The sequence below is a fragment of the Ochotona curzoniae genome, unplaced genomic scaffold, assembly GCF_017591425.1.
Source record: "Ochotona curzoniae isolate NIBS_2020 unplaced genomic scaffold, NIBS_Ocur_1.0 contig_1, whole genome shotgun sequence".
Classification (NCBI taxonomy): Eukaryota; Metazoa; Chordata; class Mammalia; order Lagomorpha; family Ochotonidae; genus Ochotona; species Ochotona curzoniae.
In genome coordinates this window covers 31,903,203-31,917,010 of record NW_024464918.1, presented here as the reverse complement: position 1 = coordinate 31,917,010, position 13,808 = coordinate 31,903,203, and the positions used below count along the sequence as shown (strand labels likewise).

General features: G+C 48.0%; 1 pseudogene; it reads left to right on the top strand.

Annotated features, from left to right (window-relative positions):
* Nucleotides 1–12,085: 12,085 nt before the first annotated feature.
* LOC121154583 lies at nt 12,086–12,171 on the top strand (annotated as a pseudogene).
* The last annotated feature ends 1,637 nt before the right edge of the window (nt 12,172–13,808 follow it).

Genomic DNA, 13,808 nt, shown 5'->3' with positions numbered 1-13,808 from the left:
CACTGCACTGCAACACCTGCCCCAGATGGAAGATTCTTTGCTTTCTTGATGCAGCTTTTTTTATTCCTATGCAGATTTTAACTTATATCATTGAGATTGTCTTGTATATGATTCTAACATTAGAAAGACAGATACATGGAGAGAAGGAGATACAGGGAGAAAGCTATTCTGTCCACCTGTTCACTCCCCTTGTGGCTGCAGCAGCAAGAGCTGAGGCAATCTGAAGCCAGGAACCTGGCGTCTCTTCCACGTCTGCCACACAGGTACAGGGTCCCAAGGCCTAGGGCCATCAACAAGTGCTTTCCCAGGTCACAAGCAGGGAGCTGGTTGGGAAGTGGGGCAACTGGGATACGAACCAGTGCCCACATGGGATCCCGGCTGATGCAAGACGAGGACTTAGCCACTAGGCTATGGCACTGGACCCATGAGTGCCAACTTTTAAAAACACGATCAAGCCCACCCTGTGGGTGTCCAGAGTAGAGTGTGCACATGATTTTGGCCTCTGGAGGTGGAAGAGGGTTCTAAAGATGTGCCAGCAGGTCTCTGGCTTAGAACCGTAGAACCTGCAGCATTGACGCACAAGTTGTTGATGACACACTGTGCTGTGCAGGGCCACTGTCCAGGCCACGCTTGGTGCTCCTGCCTCCTCGGCGTGCACTTCAGCTGTGAGTCAAGTTCACATTGCTGCAGCGTGTTCTTAGAACGCAGATAAGCTTGACGCTTTGTGACCTTGGCCTCAGCATTGACCTGTGACTTTCTCACAAGTGCACTGCCTCTTTGCCTGCTGCAGGGACCTTGTTTGCTGGCTCATGGAAAGAACTGGGTCACCCTGGCTGCTGGGGCTGGGCTCGCCTTTCCAGGGCTGTCCTGTGCCTTGCAGAGCCTGGAAGCTGTGCAGAGAACTGCCCTCCCATTGAGATTGCCCAGCCTGAATGCGGGCCTGCAGTCAGCACGTGGGCTCAGGCCTGCATCTTCTCCTTGATGATGCTCCAGGAAAGACATCAGATGATAATCCAGGTACTGAGGCCTCTGCCACACGCAAAACCCAGGATGAGTTCCCTGCTCCCAGCTTCACCCTGGCCGGGCTGGCTATTGTGGTTATTTGAGAAATGAGCTAATGAATAGATGATGCTTACCTCTCTGCCTGTCCTCTGTTCCCCACCCTCTTCCCCCTGTTGCTCTGCCACTCAAATAGTAAGTAAATCTTTAAAAATACTTCAAAAACATCAAAATAATTTTTTAAGAAGATAAGGAGAGGTCTTACCTGCCCTTGTTAACTCCCAGTTCCTGAAATAGTCAGGTGTGGGCCAGTGTAAACCCAGGCGCCTGGAACTCAGGGCTGCGCTGCTGAGGGCTCGCAGGTAGGTCAGCTCCGGACTGGCACATGTAGGTGTTTTGGAGCTGGACAGACAACCTTCTATCTTGTATGTTGTGTGAGCTATTGTGATTGTGGTGCTTTGTTTCTTACTAACCTTCAAACTTAATCAGAACAGATGTACTGTGTTTAACATTTGTGTTGATAGACAGGGCAATGACTGGATTAAAATCAAGATTTAGGGTACCTGGCACGATAGTCTAAAGACTAAATCCTTGCCTGGCAACCCTGGGATTTCATATGGGTGCTGGTTCATGTCCCAGCTGTTCCACTTCCCATTCAGTTCTCTGCTTGTGACATGGGAAAGCAGTAGAGAATGGTCCAAAGTCCTGGAACCCTGTACCTCTGTGGGAGACGCGGAAGAAGCTCCTGGTGTCTGATCAACTCAGCTCTGGCCGCTTGGGGAATGAATCATGGATGGAAGGTCTTTCTCTCCCTCTTTCCTCCTCTCTGTAAATCTGCCTTCCCAATAAAACTTAAACATTTTTTTTTAAAGATTTATCCATTTTTATTGGAAAGGCATATATACAGAGAGGAGAGACAGAGAAGATCTGTCTACTGATTCACTCTACAAGTGACCACAATGGCCAGTGCTGTGCCAATCCGAAGCCAGGAGCGCTTCTGGGTCTCCCACACGGGTGCAGGGTCCCAAGGCTTTGGGATGTCCTCGTCCTTGACTGCTTTCCCAGGCCACAAGCAGGGAGCAGGATGGGAAGCGGGACCACCAGGATATGAACCGGCGCCCAGATGGAATCCCGGCACGTTCAAGGCGAGGACTTTAACCACTATGCTATCATGCCAGGCCCTAAAAATAAATTTTAAAAATCGAGATTTAGGTGTGGCTGTTTGGTCTAGCCAATTCCCATGGCTGGTCAGGTCCACGTTCCTGTGCCTGGACCCCATTGCTGCCTCAGACTCTGTACTGCAGCTGCTGCTCCTGGGATATACTAGTTGCAGCTCAAGCAGCTGGGTTCCTGCTACCTACACAGGATGCGTGGGGTCCACACTCAGGCCCGGGCGTTTCCTATGTGAACCGCAGGACAGAAGAGCCCTAGGTGGAGTGAGATGTTTAGAATCCTATGACAGCCTTAGCTGCAGTTGATTTCTTTGCTAATTCACTCCATAGATATCTACTTCCTAGGTTGGGACATTTTTCCTTCTTTTGATTGTTACCCCTTGACTTCAGGATTCTGTCACATGTTAAGTCGATGTATAAGTTTCATCTTGTGGAACCCAAAATACCAGCGAGAATGACTGGCAATGAAACAGAAAATTTACGATGCCTCCCCTGATGTACCAAGTGCCTCAGACACTGTGAGAAGGCCGTCAATTGACCCCACTCCTTTTTTTAAAGACTTTTTAAATTTTTATTAGAAAGTTTTACATACAAAGTGGAGGAGAGCTGGAGAGGAAGATCCTCCTCTCTGTTGTTGATTCACTCCCAAGCAGCCGTAACGGCCGATACTGAGCCAAACTGAAGCCAGCAGCCAGGAGCCTCCTCTTGGTCTTCAACATAGGTGCAGGGTCCCAAGGCTTTGGGCTGTCCTTGACTGCTTTCCCAGGCCACAAGCAGGGAGTTGGATGGGAAGTGGAGCTGCCGGGACTAGAACTGGATCCCGGCACATTCAAGGTGAGAACTTTAACCACTAGGCCTCGGTGCTGGGCCCAACAGAGGTCAGTTTCTTGTGCCTGATATCCTGTAAAGGATTTAAATTTCTTTTTTTTTTTTTAAAGATTTATTTTTATTATTTTTTTATTGGAAAGGCGGATATACAGAGAGGAGAGACAGAGAGGAAGATCTTCCATCCGATGATTCACTCCCCAAGTGAGCGCAACGGGCCGATACTATGCTGATCCGAAGCCAGGAGCCTCTTCCGGGTCTCCCACGTGGGTGCAGGGTCCCAAAGCTTCGGGCCGTCCTCGACTGCTTTCCCGGGCCACAAGCAGGGAGCTGGAAGGGAAGCGGGGCCGCCGGGATTAGAACCGGCGCCCATATGGGATCCCGGGCGTGCAAGGCGAGGACCTTTAACCACTTGCGCCACCGCGCCGGGCCCGGATTTAAATTTCTTTACTGCTTCACTGAGGTCACAAGAATAACAACTTCCTGGAGAGCAGAATGTTCCTTTTTTCTTAAACTGGTGCTCTGTTCTACAAGCTTCCCTTATTGTCACCATGCAAGAATCAGGAAATGCTGCTTTTTCCAGAAGGATGGTGGCTGTGGGTGACGGGCAGCCACTGGGTGGGGTGAGCCAGGAGCTTCCCCTACGGACCAGCAGGTCCATGAGCCAGGATCTGGGTGAAGATGCTTACCTTTCATTTTTAAGTGCATTGGGTTTCTCCTCTCTGGAAGTTCCCACTGAGCATGGTCTGGCGTGGGGTTGGGAGCTCTGTCGATCAGAGGAGTCTGGGGATATTGACATGAGAACGTTTTCTAACACCCTTGATGCTGGCATGGAGAAACACCCCACCTCCCGGAGCTGGGCTGTCTGTAGAGTAGGCTTCCCACTGACCTCTGGGTCAGATGCCGTGGCAACATTGGACAGGGTCAAGCTGCCTTGCTGTCACTGGATCTAACCATGATCAGAGCAGTGGTGGTTGAGCCCAGTGGCTAAGATGCCTGTACTCCGGACTGGAGTTGCCTGGGTTTGGTTCTCAGCTGAGCCACTTGCTCATGTCACCTGAGAAGCGGCGATGATGGCTCAGGTAGTCAGCCTCCTGTCACCTAAAAACTTTGCTTAAACTTTCTGATCATGCTTCAGTCTTCCTCTATCTATAAAGTCAACTTCCCAGGGACAGCGTGTGTGCTTTATTTAGCAGTGAAGCAGCTCTAAGGTTCCCACATTCCACTTGGATTACCTGGGTTCAATTCCTGGCTCTGACTTTTGATTTCAGTGTTTTTTTTTTTTTTCCCCAAAGACTTTATTATTTTTTTTAATGATACAGAGTTACACAGAAGAGAGGCAGACGCCTTCTGCTGGTTTACTCCCCAGGTGCCAACAATGGCTGCAGCCGGGCCAGTGTGAGCTGCTCTCCAGGGTGGGTGCAGAGGCCCAAGGACTTGGGGCATCTTTTACTGCTTTCCTAGGCATACCAGCAGCAAGCTGGACTGGAGGTAGAACAGTCAGGACTCGGACAGATGCTCATAGGGAATGCTGGCCCCACAGGCAGAGGCTTAACCTACGATACCATGGAGCTAGTCCCTACCAGCTTCTTCCTACCGTTAGCCCTGGCAGCAGCAGGCAGAAGTAGTTGGCTCAGAGCACCCAGGTAGGGGATGTGGAGTAAGTGTCCGGCTGCTCGCTTTCATCTGGCTCAGCTCTTGCTGCCGGAGCAGCTGAGTGTTAAACAGGTGCATGGGAGATGTCTGTGTGTGTTTCTGCCTCAGAAATAAACAAAAATTTAACTAAAATGGCCAAATATTGGTAACCTGCGAAAGAGGTTTTGATTTTGCTACTTTGTTCTAGAAGATTTCTTCAAATAGTAAACACCAGCATTGCCAATATGAAAGGATTAAAGAGCAGTTTTGTTTCAAAATCTCAGTGGACTGTGTTTTTGTTGTGGAATCGGGAAGTACTTCACATCACGAGGCAGACGAGCGCTCTCGTGAGGCGAGCTGATGGATGCCCTAAGTGGCTGCAACACCCAGGCCTGGCTCGGGCCGAGGCCAGCAGCTGAGTGACTAACTGCCGGGCTACTGCGTGGCCCCTAGAGGAAATCTTTAAAAACCTGCCAGAGTTGTGTGAGCAATTCAAAAGTGTTTGGTATGGACAGTATTCATTCTTACCACAGATAACTTCCTAGTGAACTTCAGCCTTTGCGTGTACTGAAGTTCCTTAGGCAGATGTATATTAGCAGTGACAAAACTGTAGACACAAATATTGTCTTACAAGTGAATTTCACATTGAGTGAAACTGATGGGGTTGTGGGGCTAACGTGGAGTCTGGAAGCCCTTGATCCCAACCCATGTCCTTAAGGAAAACACACCTGCTTTGCTGGGACGCTTTTTGGTAGTATCAGAAGTATCAAGTATGGGTGGTAAATTATGTCGTCAGTTATTGGTCATAACTCAAATTGCTGTGTTTTAAATGTGTTCATAATGTCTTGGCTACATCTTTTTTTTTTTTTAAGATGTACTTCATTGTAAAAGATTAGAGCCCGGCTCGGTGACCTAGCAGCTAATGTCCTTGCCTTGAATGCAGCAGGCTCTCATATGGGTGTAGCTTCTAATCCCGGCAGCCCTGCTTCCCATCCAGCTCCCTGCCTGTGGCCTGGGAAAGCAGTCGAGGACGGCCCAAAGCCTTGGAACCTTACACCCGCATGGGAGACACGGAAGAGGCTCCTGGCTGCTGGCTTTGGATTGGCTCAGTTCCGGCCATTGCGGCCACTTTGGGAGTGAACCAGTAGATGGAAGATCTTTCCCTTTGTCTTTCCTTCTCTCTGTGTGTAAATCTGACTTTGCAATAAAAATAAGATTCTAAAAAAAAAGATTCTATCTAGTGGTTCACTCCCCAGATGTCTACAACAGGTGAGGTTGGGCTAGGCTAAAGCCAGAAGCTTTATCCACGTCTCCCACTTAGGGTGCCACAGGCCCAAACTCTCGGGCCCTCTGCTTTCCCAGGTGCTTTAGCGGGGAGCTGGATTGTGAGAGGAGTGGCCGGCACATGATCCTGTGTGTGGCAGCAGCGTTATTTTCTGTTCCTGAACACTGGCCCTAGTGGACTTGGCTTTGGGTAGACTTTTGGTCTTGTATGATAGTTGCATTACTGCCGTGCGAACTGATCGCTGACAAAAACTCGTAGAAGATGAAGCAAAGCTTGTTGCTAAGTGTTGCCTCCCCCGTGGGGGGCTGGCGCGGAAGAGGTCCGCAGTGTGCAGGGGCCTGCTTCCCTAAACACTGCAGACACATCTGTAGGTCACTGTTCTTGGTGCTTCCTCTCATTGCTGATGCCAAGGACAATCAGGGTTGCTGCACCTGAAGACTGTCTTTTCATGTGTATTCAGTCTGCATAAACTTCCCCTTAGGGGCAAAAGCATAGCCAGGGAAACCGAAGTGACCTCATTCTTCCTCCCAGGCTTGAGAGTCCACTCGGGCCACCTGGGTCCCTTCTGTGGGAGCTGATGTGGAGGCAGGTTTTTTTATTTTTAAAAGATTTGTGTTTGAGCCCGGCGCGGTGGCGCAAGTGGTTAAGGTCCTTGCCTTGCACGCCCGGGATCCCATATGGGCGCCGGTTTTAATCCCGGCGGCCCTGCTTCCCATCCAGCTCCCTGCCTGTGGCCTGGGAAAGCAGTGGAGGACAGTCCAAAGCTTTGGGACCCTGCACCCACGTGGGAGACCCGGAAGAGGCTCCTGGCTTCGGATCGGCATAGCATCGGCTGTTGCACTCACTTGGGGAGTGAATCATCGGATGGAAGATCTTCCTCTCTGTCTCTCCTCTCTGTATATCCGCCTTTCCAATAAAAAAAATTTTTTTTTTAAAAAATTGTGTTTATTGGAAAGGTAGATACACCAAGAGAAGGAGATACAGAAAGATCTTCCTACCTCTGGTTCACTCCCCAATTGGCTACAACAGCTGGAACTGAGTGGATCCGAAGCCAGGAGTCAGGAGCTTCTCTCCAACCTCCCCTGTAGATGCAGGGTCCTAAGGGTTTGGGCCATTCTCTACTGCTTTTCCATGCCACAGTAAGGGAGCTGGATGGGAAGTAGAGCAGCCTGGACTCGAACAGGTGCCTATAAGGGCGGCTTGCATGCAAAGTGAGGATCTAGCCACTAGGCTCTTGTGCTGGGCCCGCTTTTAAGGGTGTTGTCCTGCCTGTGGTTGTGGAGCTCTGTTGCTGTATAACCTGCAGAGACTCAATTCGTTCGTCATCTGCTGTCAATATGAACTACCAAGTTCACCTCCAAGGAAATGCTGGCTGGGAAGTCGGCTCTGGTTTATGTCTTTCCACACTGCTCCCGGTCATGGAAGTTTTCACTCACATTCTGTTGTGGTATTTTGGATCTGTTCTTGCTGTTGATAAGCCTGGACAAGGCATTGTAAGTATATGGGGCAGCCATCGGATCAGCTCTGGATCTTGACCTCAGGGTGAGAAAGGCGGCCTAAAGGAATTCCAAATGGGGACAGGAGGTAACGGTTGCTGCTTTTGCTTGCTGCCTTCTCTGCTTGGTTCTCACGAAACTGGCTGCTTGCTTGTCCTTATATGTGTGTGTGTGTGTTTTTTTAACCCACAAGATTCCTAGGCAAAAAAATAACCCCATCTGTAACCAAGGTGCATGGAGCATCTATAATATTGCTGGATACCTGTGTAGGCACCGTAGTTTGCTAAAGGGAAGCTGTATCCGCAGTCTGGCATTATAAAAAATGTAGTTAGAAACGAAGTTACAAAACCTTGGAACTCTGGAAATTGATTTCATGAAACCTAGTGCTGAAAACCCTGCAGCTTTCTTCTTAGGAAAAGCCTGGATTATTCTGATAGTGTCTGGATTGCACTTTTAATGTCTTCTTACAGTTAAACTTTGGTTTACAACTTGGGGTCAAAGAATCTCCTTGAATTAAATCATCTCACTTCCTTGTGATTTCATCCGTTGGCATCTGTAGGTGGCGTGTGGTTCCCAAATCCGCCCCCAGGAATTGGATGGGAATCTGAGGGTCTACAAAAGCCAGCTTCCAGTTCCCAGGGACCCGGGCATTCCTTGGCCCACGGTGTTCTATGGTGGGCCAAGTCTTTCCAGTTAGCTGGTAGAGTATCAGTGCAGTGACTCAAGACCCCCTTCAAGGAACTGCCCCCGCCCAAACTGAGTCCCTGGTCACATTCATCAAAGCAGCAGCAGCTGATGGCATAAAAATAGGGGAGCAGAGTGCCTGGGACCACTCAGAGTGGAGAGAAACCCAGACACCCTGGAAGATGGGCGAGTATGGCAGCAGTAGCAGGAGTGTGCCCTCACCATTTCATTTAGGACATCATCAAGGAGTTGAGAGACTTCATGATTACTTGGTGCTGTAGTAATAACTTGGAGTACCCCCAATAGAAATAGGATTGTGAAGGTGAACAAGCAGCTGCTGCTAGGATCCTAAATGAATGAATGAGAATCAGATTTACTGAATGAGAATCAGATTTACGGAGGAGAAAACATAGGCCCAGGCTGTACACTTCCTTCCTGAAGCTAGAGTTTGCACAGGACAGGTGTGTGTGCGGAGTCAACGGCTTCATGATGAGCTTTGGCATTTCAAAGGAGGCCAGAGGGGCTGAGGTCATGGCTGTTGTTTGTTCGTACCTGTGTGGGTTACAGGAAATGATTTCATCTCGGCCTCATAGGTGCTCTTTCTGAAGGCAGAAGCCAGAGGATGGGAGTGACATACTGCCTCTTAGAAAAGTCGTTGGTTCACGGGTGGCACTTTACATGCAGCAGGAAGTCCACAGACAAAGCCGTATTGTGTTGGAACAAAAGACCATACACGGTGTGATTTAGAAAAACTAGCCTGGATTTCCAGGAAGATCGTAAGCCTGGGTCTGTCTCTCAGAGTCATAGGTGTGGTTGTGTGGGAACATTTTCTGGCAGGAGAACCAAATCAAAGCTGGTGGCCATTCACATCTTTTCTGCTGTTACAGCTCCTCGGCTCTTACAGTACCATTGTCGTTTTCAAGTCATAGGCTGTTCTATCGCTTCCCGGGCTTGACATTTGCCTTTGCTTCATTCTCATCACTGTGTCCTCAACAAAACTTGGCAAATTTCTAACCTTGATTCAGGTTGCCTGTGACAGAGGAGTCGGTGCTGAGGCAGCCCAGCCATGACTGAATGAGGACAGGCTGTGTGCTTCCGAGATCATTGTTGAGGTCTAAGTTGCCATAGCACTGGGATTCCCACCTCTGTCTAATCCAATGTCCCATCAGTTGTTCAAGAGAGTTCTGATGTTACTTCATATGCTGGCCAAGTTCATCGGACTTTCGGAGACCTGTTGTCACATAGTTTCTGTGAGGGGAATGGTGGTTGATGACCTTGAAAGAACAAGGATAGCCAAGAGTTGAATGGCTGGTTGAATGGTTAAGATGCTAGTTAGGATGTAAGAGTCCCCCATCAGTGTACCTGGGTTCAGTTCCTGACTGCAGTTTTCCCACTAATGTAAACCCAGTGAGGCAGTGGTGGTTCTTACCATCCTGTCTTCCACCTGGCTCCTGAACCCAGGCCTGAGTCTGTTGTCATTTGGGGAGTTGTCTTTGTTTCTCTCAAAAAAAAATTTTAGAAGTAATGTATAAAGGACACCAGCAGCATGGCATTGTAGGTTAAGCTTCTACCTGTGGTGCTGGCATACCATATGGGGGTCAGGTTGAGTCTTAGCTGTTCCGCTGGTGATCCAACTCCCTGCTTTTGGCCTGGGAAACAGAAGATGGCTCAGGTCTTTGGGCCCCTGCACCCATGAATGAGACGTGGAAGAAACTCCAGGCTCCTGCCTTCAGACTGGCCCAGCTCTGGCTCTTGTGGCCATTTGGGGTGTGAACCAGCAGATGGAAACTTTTTCCCTGTCTCTTTTTCTGTCTCTTTGTAAATCTACCTTTTAAGTAAAAATACATGAATGTTTTTCACTTGTTTTGGCAGTCTTACAACTTACTGAGTTCTCATCTGTACTGACTGAACATTTTTGAAAGCGTTGACAGGTTCATAGATAACCAAAGTATAGAGCTTGTTTGGTGAATATTCATCCTCTTGTTTCCTGGATGATTGTACATGAATGTGGTATGGGACATTCCTTATTCCTTTGGCCCAGACAGCTTGGTTGAGCCTGGTATCAATGAGTATATCTGGAGTCTCCATCTCTTTCATGGTAAATCTTAAACACAAAACAAAAACCAAAACCAAAAACCACATACATGGGAGATCAGTGCTGCAAAAGCTCTGAAAGAATTTAGTGGACAGTGCCATGTACTAACAGATTTCATCCAAGCATCCATTCTAGCAGGTGCATATCCTGACCAACCTGCTAGAAAGTCCTGCCCCAACCTTAATCTCGTGTTCCAGGTGTTCCAGTTGTTACCTAGAAAAAAGGTCACATAGGTGGATAAGGGCTAGTTATTAAGCAAAGTTATTACCTTGTTGCTTTAAGCCAATCTCCTACATTGTTATTTTATGATGAAGGTGGTGAAACTCTTCAATTGTTTTTTTTTTTTTTACCCCTGGAGCTTCCTGTTAGACTTTGCTAATAGGGGGCCTAGGGAGTGAAAGCTTGTAAGAGTGGTGGGGGAGAAGAGCTTGTTCCAATGTTGTTGACTTTGGAAGAACTTCCTGACTTCCTCCTCTCTTGCTCCTCCTCCCCCTTCCACTCACTTCTCTTCTCCCCTTTGCACCACTAGCAGACAGCTTGCTTCTGTTGGCTCGGTCCAGTTCAGTTTCTCTGACTCCTTTTGGCCTCTTGAGGACACTGGTACTGTTGCAGGGAATTCGACATAAAACATGGCAGCAACCTTGTTTCTTATCTCACATGAAGGAAGGATTTCCATGTGGATAGCTCTGGTTTGCAAAGCACGTTTTATTTAGGAAAGGGAGAAAGTGGGCTCCTGACATAGACAGGATGGGGCTCCAAGGAAAGCAAGATCAGAGGGAATTTGAGAGAAAGAGATCTCCTGCCATAGTGGCAGTAGGGGGCTCCAAGGAAGGAAGGAAAGACACGAGGAAATGGTGGAGATGGTGTCTGTTATACACCCTCTCAGAGGAGTCACTAAAAAGGAAATAAAATGGAAGAAAAACACAGTGGGCAGCAATGCAGCACCTTGTCCAGAACCGAAGGACATTGGAAAGGTGGGACTGATGGCTTCCTCTCCCATTCTGATTATGCTGAGAGAGAGGAACTGATGGGTTGAGTCTGTCCTATGTTCTCCCTTAAGTGGGAGAAGGTGCCCTTGAAGAGTAAGGACTAGGGAGAAGTAGGATTTTAGGTTTTTAAAAAGTAACTTCACCAGGGACTAGAGACTCTAACTGCCTACTATCTTGTCTTACGCGTCACAGTACCACTAGGCTCCGTCCCTTGCTAGGAAGTCTTGAGTCACAGCTCCAGAAGTCCTTCCTCTCAGCTTCCAAGCTTTACTAGTTAGTTCACTCCCTTCCTGTCTTAATTATTTGAAGGTCAGGATGACAGACACTGAGTGAGAGGAACATGGAGCAAGGTAGATCATCCATCCACTAATTCGCTCCTCAATTGAGCCCGACCAAAGCCTGTGAGTCGATCCAGGTCTCCCATGTGGATGGCAGGAACTCAAGTACGTGAGCCATCACCTGCTGCCTCCCAGGATCCACACTGGCAGGAAACTGGGATTAGAAACAGAGTCCAGACTCTCCAACACAGGCTCTGATTTGAGAGGCAAAGATCCTAAGAGATGGCCCAACCACTGCACCAGGAATCCTATCCCGACCACTTCCCATTTTGTCCTAGAACCCCCGTGCACCATCTCTGCATTGTCCAGCTCTTCTTTCCTCTTTTGTCAGATTCGTATTTGCCCTTACTTTCTTCACAATGTGGGCTCTTCATTTTCTCTACTGCAGGACTTCCAGGTCCACCCAAGATGAAATAAAAAGGAATTGTGTTGAGCTAACCTGAAACAACTGAAAAATTCATACAAAATACAACAATCTTTTCGAGCCTGGAGATGGGCCAAAGAATAGTGGTGCCCGAGGCCTCCTGTTTAGGGAGTGTGAGAGAGAGGGGGACTTTAGTTCAGGCTAAGGATTTTTTTTATACTAAAATTGGAACGATACAGAGAAGACTGGCATGACACCTGTGCAAAGATGGCATGCAGAGGATTTTGTTAGGGGAGAGAGTCTGACACACCACTCCCTGGTAGGAGATGGACCACTTCCACATGGTGGCAAGACTGTGTGAGGGAAATGGCTGCCCAGGATACACAGTACTGAGCTTTTACACATCTCAGAGTCAGGGGATGGGAGAAGGCAAAAACTCCTCAGTTTGCCTTGCGTGTGTGAGGAGTGACCTGTAGCACAGGGCAGGGTTCTCATCACAAGATCTGGGTGGTGCCTGAAATGACATTCCGGACATTCCTGAGTTGATGAGGCCACAGGGTCCATCAGGGACTCATTCTCTACCTCAGGCCAGGATCCTGCTCTGCCCAACCTGAGGATGTGATGCTGGAGTGCAGGGCAGGGGTCACACAGGCTGAGCCTGGGACTCTGACCTGCAGAAGTAAGGCAGGTGGGTGGAACTGGCAAGAGTGCCTGAAGGATAAAGAGAGAATGAAAAGGCAGCCTGGGAGAACCTCTTTGCTAAGCAAAAATTTAATAAAGAACTTGTGTGGGGCCCGGCAGCGTGGCCTAGCAGCTAAAGTCCTCGCTTTGAATGCGCCAGGATCCCATATGGGTGCTGGTGTTAATCCCGGCAGCTCCACTTCCCATCCAGCTCCCTGCTTGTGGCCTGGGAAAGCAGTCAAGGACAGCCCAAGGCTTTGGGACCCTGTACCTGTGTGGGAGACCTGGAAGAAGTTCCTGGATCCTGGCTTCGTATTGGCATAGCATAGGCTGTTGCAGCCACTTGGGGAGTGAATCATCGGATGGAAGATCTTCCTCTCTGTCTCTCCTCCTCTCTGTATCTCTGACTTTCCAACAAATAAATAAATCTTAAAAAAAAAAAAAAAACTTGTGTGCAGAATAGATGAGGATTTTTAAAAGGTCATTTGTAGGTCCTTGCATAATGGTCCAGGGGGTAAATCCTCACCTTGCATGTCCCGGGATCCCAATGCCTACCGATTTATGTTCTAGCTGTTTTGTTTCTCATCTAGCTCCCTACTTGTGGCCTGAGAAAGCCATAGAGGATGGCCTAAAGTCTAGGGACCCTGTACCCGCATGGGAGACCCAGACGAAGCTCCTGGTTTCCAATCGGCTGAGCTCTGGCTATGGCAGCCACTTGGGGTGTGAACCAGTAGCAGACAGAGATCTTTCTATCTCCTTCTCTGTGTAAATCTGCCTTTCCAATACATACAGAACTAAAGAAACCTTTAAAAAAGCCATCATAAATGATCTGCATTAGTCCCTTTTTGCCTTATGTTCATTAAAATACCTGCGAGGGGTTTCTTTGGGTATGAGGAAGGTCTTTTTATCTTATAACTTAAGGTTTAAGGTTGCAGGGTTGCAGTAAGATTCTGTAATACCTGTATATTATTTTTAACTTAATATTTGATTTTTTAAAGGTAATCCATTTTTACTTAGTCAAAGACTTACTGGCTAAATTAAAAAGTTCAACAAATTAAAAACATAGTTCAACAAGAAAATAGACAAATGAAAAGTGTTGAACTTGACTCAAAACAAGCTTTAAAATGGTCACAAGATCATTAGGAAGGTAATAGAATAAAAGTCCTGTTTATAACAAGGATTTAGAACAAAATTGTACAAAACACTGTCGCAAACTTAAACACACAAATATGTTTTAAAATTTTA